This window comes from Haplochromis burtoni, unplaced genomic scaffold, assembly GCF_018398535.1.
Source record: "Haplochromis burtoni strain Fernald_Lab_line unplaced genomic scaffold, NCSU_Asbu1 Contig_270, whole genome shotgun sequence".
In the NCBI taxonomy this organism is placed as follows: domain Eukaryota; kingdom Metazoa; phylum Chordata; class Actinopteri; order Cichliformes; family Cichlidae; genus Haplochromis; species Haplochromis burtoni.
In genome coordinates, this window is record NW_024582631.1 from 1 (window position 1) to 12762 (window position 12762).

General features: G+C 39.5%; 1 protein-coding gene and 2 long non-coding RNA genes across 7 annotated transcripts in view; all 3 read left to right on the forward strand.

Annotated features, from left to right (window-relative positions):
- Positions 1–491: 491 nt before the first annotated feature.
- Positions 492–12762, forward strand: part of LOC102295204 (von Willebrand factor A domain-containing protein 5A) — a gene marked incomplete at its 3' end in the record, with an annotated part of 28164 nt that continues 15893 nt past the window's right edge. The window contains 2 exon segments of the mRNA XM_042227604.1: positions 492–606; positions 690–804.
- Positions 1454–7794, forward strand: LOC106633576. Of its 5 annotated transcripts, none has more exons than XR_006055271.1 (10): positions 1454–1482; positions 1558–1672; positions 1794–1953; positions 4652–5305; positions 5417–5477; positions 5579–5658; positions 5742–7138; positions 7250–7306; positions 7417–7545; positions 7629–7757. It is a non-coding gene; the product is annotated as an uncharacterized LOC106633576 (long non-coding RNA). The 5 variants fall into 5 exon arrangements; XR_006055274.1 differs by having other exon boundaries at positions 7466–7545; XR_006055272.1 differs by lacking the exons at positions 1454–1482; positions 1558–1672; positions 1794–1953 and adding an exon at positions 3791–3900.
- Positions 11466–12756, forward strand: LOC121815677. Its single transcript, XR_006055275.1, has 3 exons — positions 11466–11603; positions 12368–12415; positions 12579–12756. It is a non-coding gene; the product is annotated as an uncharacterized LOC121815677 (long non-coding RNA).

Below are 12762 nucleotides of genomic sequence, written 5' to 3' on the forward strand. Positions count from 1 at the left end.
CTTCTCCTGTGAGGACGAGAAGATGATGTGGTATGTGACTTTTGTTGCCATGATGCCAGGTCTCTCTTGGAAATGAGATTTTTAATCTCAATGAGATTTTTTTTACCTGGATAAATAAAGGATTAATAAAAAAAGAGTGTCTTTCTCTCCATCTTCAAGCTGGCCAAACGTCATGACTTTATATCAGTAAATGCTTTTAACTAATTAAGAAAATGTTATGTGGAGTTTCCCTTATTTTTTCCAAAAAGTTAGATCATAAAGAGGTTTATAATTACTTAACACTCACTAACTCGCGCTGACATAAAATCTTATATCACTTTAAAGGTTTGTTTAAAAAAGAGAGAGGCAAAAATGATGTTTTCCTCATTATACTGATATTTGTCATTATACCATCCATAGATCATAAAAGTCAAGAGCATATTTACAAAAACAAACATATTCCTTTTCTGTCACTTTTTATGGTTTTAAACTAAAATAGCTGTAAAATAGTTTTGGTTGTCCAGTGATGTTTCTTCTGTCTCCTCTCCTCGTCCAATCCATAAAGTAGAGTCCAACTGCTCCCTGGACCCTCTGCAGTACCTCAACACCGATCAAACCCAGGCCACGGTAGGTAGAGTGCTGATGTGTCTGCTGTGTGTGGTTGTTACTTGTTACTGAGGAATAAATATGAATGTGTTTGTGGTGTGCAGGTCAAGCTGGCTGCAGGACACAAGTTTGACAGAGATGTTGAACTGCTGATTTATTACAAAGACGCCCACCAGCCCACTGCTGTGGTGGAGGCAGGACAGGCCTCTGCTGAGCCGGGTGAGTGAAAAATAAGTGAAGTCATTAGTTTGCAAATAAAAATTCAAGATCCCAGTTCTTCAACCTGGAATTTAATTGTATTGGAATATATTGGAAACTGTAAACTTGACATTTTTCTGTCCTTTTCATGTCTCTGATGTGTTCAATGGCTTCATGTGGAGAGTTTGTGTTGGTAGTGAATCAATCTGAAAATATGAGTAATACTCGCACCAGCAGTGCCAGAGTATTCATAAAGTGGTGTTAGAGTTACAAAATATTTCCTCAAATCTTTCCTCAAATCGTTCCTCTCACACAGTGGCCTCACCATCTTTTCCCTCTTCCCTTCAGGACAGTCCTCTGCTCCTGTTGAAGAGTTTACCAATGGGCTGCTATTCAAACATTTTACAGTTTGGGGTCTCGTTGTGAACACATCTTCCCGTGAGTTGTATTCATGTGATCTCAGTGACTTAAAGTGATATCACTGTAAAACACCATGTTGCCTTTGGATGCTTCTGCAAAACTCCAGGTTATGTTTGATTTACTTGCTAAAACAGATTACTGAAAGCATACTTGTATACCTGCCAAAGAGTTGAGCTTTTGCTTGTGTAGATGAAAAAACTCTCCTCTCTTGCTGTTTGTCTTTACTGATGGAGAGGTGGGGAACACCAAAGAAGTGATTGAGAATTCAGGTTCTCACAGGTAAAACAACAAAAAGATGATGACATGTGCTGCGTACCAAACCTGTGTGTCTTAAAAACAGCTGTTGTATTGCAGGTGTTTCTCTTTTGGGATTGGGGAAGGGGCCAGCTCTGCTCTCATCAATGGGATGGCCAAGGAAGGAGGAGGTCACGCTCAGTTCATCACAGGGACTGACAGGATGCAACCAAAAGTAAGACAATGAGTCATAACAATTATCATGAAAAGGCAAGATGATATTATTATTTGAACAGAAGACATAAATTCCAAAAACATAAATGTATATTTTTTCAGGGTTTTTCATTATTTTTCAGGTGATGCAGTCGCTGCAGTTTGCTCTGCAGCTGACTGTGGTCGACATCTCAGTCATATTGGATTTACCAAAGGAAGTGTCTGTCACTGTCCTCTCTCCACTAATCACAACACTTTTCCAGGGTCAGAGGTCACTGATTTATGCCGAGCTCACTAGGACAGGTAGGAGCAGCCTCTCATGTTGTTGGCAAACTAGATCAATCTGCTGGGACATCTGATTTTAGGACAATCACTTGCTTTTCCAAAGGACACTGACAACCAGACATTAGATGCCACAGCCCTGGCCCACGGTACATGAATCACAATGTGTTACTTCAGAGGTGTGATGTTTTCAGGGGGTTTTTTTTCTGCGCTGCAGAAAATTGTAAAACTACTGTGAACTTGGTGGATCTGTCCAGATCTTTGACTGGAAACTATTTCTATGAATGAGTGGTTCAAAAATGTGTAAGTGAAAAGCTGCCATATTTCAGGTCCCAAAGTCAAACGAACACTGAGGGATCACTGAGAGCTAAAAACGGTCTAACTTCTTTCATCTTTAATAAAATGATCAGCGTTGCTGCTTTACCAGGTTTAACAATTAAGTTTAACATCCAGGCATCCATGAAAACAGAGTTTATTCAATTTAACTGAGTTAGAGTTTTGCAGTAAGTTAGCTCGCTAGTTTCCACCTAAACATGATCATCATAAGCAGTGTTACCAATTCATACACTGGTTTATCATCTAGACTTTTTGTCTCATGCAGCACCATGATCAGGTCCAGTTTTTATTTCATCTTTGATTTTTCAGCTGCTGTGCCTGAGCAGCCTCCCAGAGACCCTTTGTTGCAGTTAGTCTTCCTCCAGAAGCCATCTGGCTGCTTGATCCAGCTCTGGCTGCTGCACCGGGAAAGAGCAGTGAGGAGGTGGATTGATAAATGAAATTCATAACAAAAATTCATAATGGACTTTTTCCATTTAGGAATAATAAAAATCAGCTTTCTTTTTAATTGCTATTAACTGACAGTCAGATAACCAGCTTTTAAAAACATATTCATAAACACTTTGCAGTCAACAAAATTTGCACAGAGGTTATAGATGAAATAAAAGTATCACGTGTTTTCTAGGTGTGTTTATAACTCTGTTATTGTACATATTCTGTGTTATACATCATAATCATTCCAGTCTCTCTTTTTTTTACTGTTTTAATCTTTATAAAACTCTTTATTTATTTATTTTTGTGATTTCTGCTGCCCTATTGGTCTGGTCTCTCTTGAAAATCTGAAAATGTGATATTCATAATAAAAGGATTTAAAAGTTTACTGCCAAAAAATTATTAAACTTCATAACAGAAATGTGCTAACTGGCTTGAAATAGATTGAAACTGTTATGAGATTGCTTCAGGGAGCAGACATGACACCGTCTTTTAGGTTTCGCCATCACTTTGTATTATGCGCACAACACCACCCTCCTCTGGCTTCCACATGAACTGCACCTTAAACATCAACTGTTTACAAATGTCATGACACAAACAAACGTTTCAATACCGTAAATCACTTTTTGGACTGCGATCACTTTTTGGCACAACATCGGCTCTGATAACATTTAAAGCGCATTGAAAAACTATTCTTTAATGCTAAAAATCCATTATCAATTGTAATTATTTATTTATTAATTTAAATTTCAGATATCGATCTTCATTTTTGTAAACTGGTGAATTAATGATTTTTTAAAGAATTAAAACGACAAAGTTTGGCAATATATTTTTTTAAAAGGATGAATAAAACAGTAAAATAAAATGAGAAATATATATATATTTTAAAAACTATGATAATTAGACAAACTTTATTTTAAATAAATAAAATTGATTTTCGGTGCACTGGGTGTCATGGTGATGATGATGACGTGTTTGAGTGCAGGTATAAAAGCAGGAGGCAAAAGTGGAATTCGGGTTTCACGTTTGAGCGCAAACAGGAGCTTTTTCCCACTAGTGCTGTGAAAACTCGGATTTTTCAAACTACAGCCAACGTTTGAAAATCTTCAAGAAGGATTTGCAAAATGACTTCTACAAACTTCAGTCGCGAGATGCACCTGCTCTCCCTTTTCATTGACGAGGTGATAGATCAAGGCTATGGTGAGTACAGCAGGCTAATATGTCAGAGTGCTAGCAAACAAATACAACTTAGATTTTTGTCTTTTATTGTTTGGAAGTAGGACTTCGTGAGTGTTAACGTTTAGGATGAGATGTTTCATACTTGAGTAACATCAATTTTAACATGTGCCAGTACACTATAAAGATGGCGCCATGTTTTTTTTTAAATTGCTGGAAAAAAAAACAATTGAATGCACGCGCCCTGGAAACGACGTAAGGCATTGGAGGACGTTGACGTCAGCGCGCGGCCGTTTTTGCATGTAGAGGGTTTGAGTTGACATGTTTGGGCTGCTGGCGCTGAGTTATACGTGAAAATTTCATAGATTGTGAATTTTATAAAGCTGGAGAATGGAGTTTTAAAAGTTCACAGAGTCGCTGGATGAGTTTGAGATTGAAACAGTGTGTGCCTGCAATGAGGAGGTGGGAGGTTTCTCACCTACATGTAGCTGCTTTATTCTCAAAATATCGGTGCTCAACTAATATGAAGATATTACTCCTTAATGTGAATGCGTATTAAAACCTCAGTGAAAGTCCATGCAGCCTTACACCGCATGAAAACTTTCACCAAAAAAGGTGAAGGCTTTCATAAACAATGAGTTCTGCTGGGAGCTTCTTACTGTTTGTGTGTGGAAGAGCTTATGATGATGTAAAGCCATGTCTGGACAATTTAAATTCAGGCTTTAGTTTGTGTGATCACATGATTAACGTACACGCATGCTTTGCTTTCTCGTAGCTGAGCTGGTGAGTCCAATCACTGCTCCTCAGATGGTCGTCATTAACTTGAGGAACCGTGAACTGAGCAGCAGCCAACTGGACTCCATGTCCCACCTGGTCCTCACTCTTTACCATAACCTGGTGACGGGGTCCAAGGACTTTCCTTACATACCTTTTAAAGGATTGTTCCACCGGGACCAGGTGACGACACCATTTGTCCATGTGAGGCAGAGCCAGAGAGAGAACACCACTCCTTCTCCTCCTACGGACTCACCAGCTGGCATGATGCTGCCGCCTGCGGGCTCCAGCTCTCATCCACGCTTCCTGACTCCAGTTCTTCCAGAGAAAGCGATCTTGCTGTGCTGAAGGCAGATCGGAGGAACTGTGTCGGCACCTTGACTGTCGACGGCCTCCTCGTCACCAGAGTCATCTCCACTGTTTACCGAACAGAGGACACTGAGATGACGAACCGCTGGAGAATAACAGACTACAGCGCGGACGGCAGAGTTCTCACTTCGGTGCTCTGCCGTTTTCTAAATATGTCGGCAAAGCGTGCTAAGAGGAAGGCTCCGGAGGAAGAGAGCAGCATCCGGAGCCCGACTCCAGCAAGGAAGCGCTTGAGATTATAATATACAGTGAAGCATGTCGAACGTCAGCAAGCCTGAACAAAGTGGTAAGTAGTAAATAGTGCTTAAGGTTGTTTCTAAAATAATGTCCTAAAATATTTGAAAATCGTCGAGGTTTTAACTTTTATTCTTTCTTTTCTGCCTCTTGTTTCTAAAAGTCAGGAAAAAGAGTCACGCTGCGAAGAAACTCCACACAGAAGATGTTCCCTCAGTAAAATGGTAAATATATTCATCTTGTTATGACGTTTGCTCACAATAACCAGGAGTGTTCCTGTGTTTCTGAAGTGATTCACTCTCATTTGGTGTTATTTGATCCAAAGACAACTGAGGGTCTTCAGAGCAGCGTGAACGGCCGTCACCTGAGAGAAGACAGTCCTGGCGCCTTTGTGGTTCCCTCCAGGTACTCCAGCTTCATCCCACAGTCCAGAGAGATGCAGTTAGGTTGAATGTGAGTGTGAATAGTTGTCTGTTTCTCTGTGTTAGACTGACCTGTCCAGGTTGTACTCCTGCCTCTGGCCCCATAACAGCTGGGATGGCTCCAATCTTGAATTGGATAAGCTGAAGAAATGGATGGAAGGATGATCCAAAGAGAAACATGAAAGGCCCTCTCACAAAAAAAAGATAAGAACTCATTTTACACATTGTTGAAACATCCTGAAAGTTATTTGTTGTGTTTAGAAACTGGTTGAACTGTCATTAGAGTTTGTTTCGACTTGTTGTTCATTTCTTATTCGGTTCAGCTGTGTTTCTATGTGTCCTTAGTTCCCATAATCAGCCTCCTGTGTGTAAATATTGTGTCAGTCTCCCTTTGTCCCTTGTCAGAGTGTTAGTCTCCGTCCCCTCGTGTTTCCTTGCCTCAGTAGTTCTGTTTCCTATAGTTTTCCCCCAGTATAGGTTTTGGTTTGACTTTTTCAGTTCCCTTTGTCAGTCTTTGTATTTAGTATTTCTTCATCAGTCTCATCACTTTCCTCTGCAGAGAGAAAACAATAAAAAGACCTGAAGAGGTCTTTTTATTGTTTTCACCAAATAACACCAAATGAGAGTGAATCACTTCAGAACAACAGGAACACTCCTGGTTATTGTGAGCAAACGTCATAACAAGATGAATATATTTACCATTTTACTGAGGGAACATCTTCTGTGTGGAGTTTCTTCTCATCTTGGCTCTTTTTCCTGACATTTAGAAACAAGAGGCAGAAAAGAAAGAATAAAAGTTAAAACCTCAACGATTTTTTAATGTTTGGGATATTTTAGAAACAACCGTAAACACTATTTACTACTTACCACTTTGTTCATTCTTGCTGACGTTCACTCTCCTCATCTTCTCTCTAAAGGAAGATGCAAACGCTCTCATTGTGAAAGATAAGTATACATCCATCTAACCTGCGACTCTGTCACAACTCTGATCAGCAATTCTTTCAGGTTTGTCTGTTTTGATGATGCTATTAATTGTTATTATCCTTTATCCAGGTAACTTTCAGAGAGGAGCGGAGGGAGGAGCGAAGCCAGCGTGCTCTGTAAACTCTCATTAAAAAAAAGATAAGTACATATTGATTTTATATTATTATGACAGCTCCTCCTCAGTGAACACTTCCTCTAGTTGCTGAAATCATTTACTAATTTTTTTCTTCCCATTTGTCTTTTGTTTTTCAGAGAAAACAGAGAGGAGACAAGGTGACATTAAGACCTAAGACAGGACGGATTGAACCCTTTCTCGTAAAAAGATAAGTATTCACTCTGCTTTTAATCAGAATATTGATAAATATCTAAAATTCTGCTCACCTGGTTGATAAAGTTACTAAAATGATTCCCTCTTTTCTGTCATTTGTCCTTTAGAGAGAAGATGAGGAGAGTGAACGTCAGCAAGAATGAACAAAGTGGTAAGTAGTAAATAGTGTTTACGGTTGTTTCTAAAATATCCCAAACATTAAAAAATCGTTGAGGTTTTAACTTTTATTCTTTCTTTTCTGCCTCTTGTTTCTAAATGTCAGGAAAAAGAGCCAAGATGAGAAGAAACTCCACACAGAAGATGTTCCCTCAGTAAAATGGTAAATATATTCATCTTGTTATGACGTTTGCTCACAATAACCAGGAGTGTTCCTGTTGTTCTGAAGTGATTCACTCTCATTTGGTGTTATTTGGTGTTTGTCTTTGAAAGGAGAGGAGCAGCAACGACACTGGGAGACAAACAACAGGATGATCCAAAGACAACTGAGGGTCTTCAGAGCAGCGTGAACGGCCGTCACCTGAGAGAAGACAGTCCTGGCGCCTTTGTGGTTCCCTCCAGGTACTCCAGCTTCATCCCACAGTCCAGAGAGATGCAGTTAGGTTGAATGTGAGTGTGAATAGTTGTCTGTTTCTCTGTGTTAGACTGACCTGTCCAGGTTGTACTCCTGCCTCTGGCCCCATAACAGCTGGGACGGCTCCAATCTTGAATTGGATAAGCTGAAGAAATGGATGGAAGGATGATCCAAAGAGAAACATCAAAGGCCCTCTCACCAGCTTTCATTTATTAAATTTGTCTTTACTGAACGATTTCTGGTGTGTATTTGCATTGATACTCAGACAACAGCTCCTCTTTCTGTTTGTGCTGGAAGATTCAGGCAAACACATATTACATATATAGATTGTTATGATATGACTCAGTTTCACATTTAGTGCTATATGAGAATGATAAGGTCCAGTTTAATAGTATTGCTAGTGTCTAATGAAATGAACACGTGATTTTCAGATCCAGCAAAGTGAATATTTTTCACTGTGGATAAATTACATGGAAACGTTTAATGAGTCATCAGCTATGTCACTACAAAGATGATGTGATTAAAGGTTCTCATACATGCAGGTCAGAAGTTTTGCTCCATCCTGGATGTTAAATGCTGATCAATGTTTACACATATCTGCACATTTCTAACAGCTCATTTCACAGCTCATCAGTCTCCTGACTGCATATGCAGAGTTTTATCATCACGTGTTCATGGCAGACAAACATAATTATGAATTCTTGTTTTAGTTCCATTCAGTCACTCAACATCAGGTGTCTGCTTGTCCTGAGCTGTGAGAACTACAGTGAGTTGCTTTCCTCTTTAGCTTAGTATTAATAAACCAGGTCGTAGGTGGGCACCTGCATCAAGGAGTCAAGAAGCATATTTTACTGTTTAATGGTGAAAATAATGGATTGTTGTTCATTTGTTTAATGGAAAGACTGAAAGTGTGGCCTGGTGTTGACTTACACTTATTCAAAGTGATGAAGTACTAACATATACTAAAAGTCACAGCCTGAAACACGTCAACTGCTTTATTATTTCTGGTTTTAAATAAACTGTAAGAGCAATGTGCAACAACAAAGAAAAAATCCCTTAAATAAAACAGTACCTAGTTCATATGTTTTAAGTTCTAACTACTAAATAAAACACAAAAAATATCAAGAGAAATGCTTCAGTACTGTAAATTCATAGAGGTAGGTGCAATAAGGGAACATGATTTGTAAATCAGTCGAATAATTAAGTAGAATAATTTGTTCTGAAAACTGTAAAACTGTGTAAACTCTTTGGTAAAAACAGGAAGAACTACATTTGAAAATGAATGATTGGAATCCAAACATTTGACTTTTGTTTTTCCTCAATACTCCATCCTCCTCTTAACATTTTTGTTTTCCAGCTTTTTTAGAGGGAAAATCATTTATTACATCACTGCAAGAAATCTGATGGCCAACGTTGTTATTAATACTTGTTACTGTCGGTCCACTCAGTCTTTCTTGTGCCGTGGAAGGTCTGTGGTAGTTGTTTAAGTACACAGTGAAGGGCAGATGATGCTGCCGTCTCCCTGTCTGCTGTGTCCTCTCATCTACAGAAGTCTGGACTCGTGAGCGAACGTGCCAAATAAGAACTAGCAAGTATGCATGTACGATCTCTTTACTTGGTACTGAGAGATGCCATCTAAAGGAATCGACTCTGGACTAAAGCAGCGTTTTAACCGTTTCATTGTTAGTCCCGCCCCCTAACTCTGATGGGTGAGGTTGACGGATGAAATAAATTCATCATCATCACAGTAAACATGGAAAAAAATAATAATTAATTTTTCCTAAAAATGAATGAGTTGGTTTTAAATGAATTAACATTTTAATTATATATAACATAATAACTCAACATTTTTCTGGTTAGGTTCATTTGGACATCGAGCAGTAATAGGCTTCTTCACCACATCTAAAGGAGAATCACACTTTTGGCATAGAGGGAACCTTAACAGGTCTCCTGGCACTGCCATTTCTTGCCATTAAGTAATCTTTGCCATCACTGTTATTTTCTTTAACATTTTTAGTTCTGAGCGAGCTCTCAGTAGCTTAGGCAACTCATTTTTCTTATTTTGAAGTTTAACATTTTCTTCTTGTCTCTGTTTTAACGCTGCACTAAGCTCACTGACAGGAGGAGGATTCTTGGACCTTTGGCTCAGTTTCTACTTGCTTTGCAACCTCATCCACTCTCCTTTCAAGCTTAGATGCCTCGCTCTGTTTTGTAGTCTGTATTGGAACAGGCTCATCATCATAGGAGGGTACATCAAAAATGGAGTGGGCATGTACAGCTGCTTTTGTAGAATGTTACGCAGAGAGGTGTCGTGAGGGAAACATCAGAACTGGTATGGCTGGAGGGCTAGGCACCAGCGCAGTATGCTCGCATTTTGATGTTGCTTGGAGTGCATCCACACCAGGGGTCTGTGATCTGTCTGAAGAATAAATTCTCTTCCAAGGAAATAATATTTCAACGAATCAATTGCCCACTTGATTGCCAGTCCTTTTTCTACTGTTGAATATTTTGTCTCCCTGTCAAACAGCTTTTTACTTAAGAAAAGCTTCACCAGCTTCTCCCTGAGCCAGTACTGCTCCAAGTCCAACATTAGAGGCATTTACCAACAAATGGTTTGGAAAAATCAGGGCTTTGCAAAACAGGGGCTTCAGAAATCTGTCTTTTTAAAGATTGGAAGGCATGTTCACAGTCATTCCACATCACTTTAGAAGTGTTTTCTCGTGAGATCTGTAAGAGGGGCTGCCAAGGTTGAGAAATGGGGAATAAACCTCCGAATAAACCTCTGTGCTTTTGCAGCGTTTTTCTTTTTGCAAGTGTTTTCTGAAGTTGCAGTCTGTTTGGCCTCTCAGGGCCACCGTAGAATACTCATAATACACAGTAAAGATTGGACAGTTACTGTGTGTGTGCGTGCCCATTCTTTTTCTCTGCCACTAGATGGTGATGATGTTCATACTTTGTGACTTTTGACTTGTTTCACAAACCAAAGCCAATTTCAGGAGTCATTCCACTTTCTTCAGTTCAGGAGGCTCATGAGACAGTGAAAGGAACCAAACACTTAATATAACAGGTTCATTCCAGCTTCTAGGCAGTTTTGTCAATAAAATGCTTGTATTCTGCTAATGTTTGCTGATCGTTCCTTAAAGGTCCCACAACAGCACACGATCCTTCATTTTCTAAAGAATATGTAAAACACAATCTAAAAATGGAACTATGTTTACTGTCTCAGCTGCTTTCTAACGCTTTCAAACAGCAAGACTTGGTTCACTGCATTTTTGTCTTTAAGAGAAAACATTTAGGGAATAGTGCTGTGTTGACTCGCTCTTGAACACACTATAAACCATCCACTTTCCAAGAATAGCTCAATTTGATCATTTTTCTGCACAAGTCGATAATCTGAAGCACTCATACCTCATATGGACAGATATAACTGAAAAGTTAACCCACAGGAACCTATGCCATCAACAAAATTATACCATAGCATAAAATAGAAAGAAAAAAACACAGCCTCATATCTTGATATTGCCTGTTCTATCAGATCCAAGACGGGTGCACTATGAAGAAAAAAAATATGTATTGATGGGGATAGTTTTAGTGTCAGATGAAAGCGATACAGTCCAAAGCTTCTGCTTTAACATAATAAATAATACATCTACCCATCATCATACACTCATCACTAAAAGGAAATGACTGTGATTAGACTGGATGTGACTTGAATGAAAACTGTGTTGCTTGTTCCATTCTGGTAGATGCAGCGTTTTTTTTGTTTGTTTGAGAACAGCAAAATACAAATACAGTATAATTTTACAAGTGCGAGAGTTTCCAGCGTTTCAGATACATATATAAAAAAAGAGAGACATCAGAGGCAGCGTAAAGCTCCACCCACCCGGTGCTGTCTTATTAACGAATCGAGCACACCCGCAAGTCTTCCTGTTTCGGGAAAGTCGCTGTGTGGGCCGAAGCGCTTCGTGTTTGCAGAATATTCTCCACGTATTTACAAGACAGGACTCCAGTGAAGCGACACAGCTCTTACAGTCTGTTCTTAGAGGTAAGTTCCTAGTGTGCGTTTGTTTAAGCAGCTCAACAGCTCACTGACATGACAACTTTAACATGTATGACAACAATCTGGGTGCTGTCACGTGAAGTTGTACGAGCTGTGTTTCTGTTATAAAATGAAATAGATCCATGTGGTGATGAGACATTTGTGCTGTTTTTAAACTCCGACCACAGGAAAGTGAAAGTCATGGTTGGAGGGGCGTGACACTGGTCGCACTGTCAGCCGTATCCATAAGAATCATCACTATCACCACCATCACCAGCACTATGTCCAATCTAGTACCTATCTAGCAGTCTAGCATTATCAGGGACTACAACATCTAGTCCTTTTACTGAATCAGAATTACTACTAACGAGACTAATCCATCGATCCGTCCATCTCTTCTCTCTAGCGTATCCAATTCAGGTTATGACACCTCGCAGGTTTGTCGCAGGGCTGCAGATAATCACTGACACTGACTAACCTAACCCCACTAACTGGTTGTTTTCTTGTGGGACGAAGCTGTTGAGAACCCACGCAGACAGGAGAGAATGCAAACTCAATCACAAGGGCCCTGGCCAGATGGTGGATTCAAACCTAGGACATTCTTCCTGTGAGGATAGTAGTAATAATAGTAATAATATTATTATATGAATAGTAAAGATAACCACATTCATTGATGTGATTACATTATCTGATGAGTTTCACAGGCAAGATTGTACAGCAGCTATAAAAGTGTTTGCATCACCATTTCCTTAAATGTTTTTGTTTCACAGGTGCGATGATGAACTGTTGTGGTCTGCTAACATTCGAGAAAGAACCAGGTACTGATAGAAAATAAAGAGACTGTATTCCCCAGAACCTCACTTCATTATTAAAATCTTCATGTATGCTTATTTCTTATAACAGTTTCATGTGGCTAAAATGTAACATTTTTCACTAGAATATATGGGCTGTGTTTGTATCACAATTCTGTTTGTCTGTCAGTTCCTCTAAAGAGCATTGAGGTGGAGCTGGAGGTGAGGGACCATGTGGCTACAGTGGTCTCCACTCTGAACTACGAGAACAAGGAGGACAAACCATTAGAGGCTGTTTTTGTCTTCCCTCTGCCTGGAGATGCTGCTGTCTGTCATTTCAGCGCTCAGGTTGGACAGACACAGATTGTAGCTGA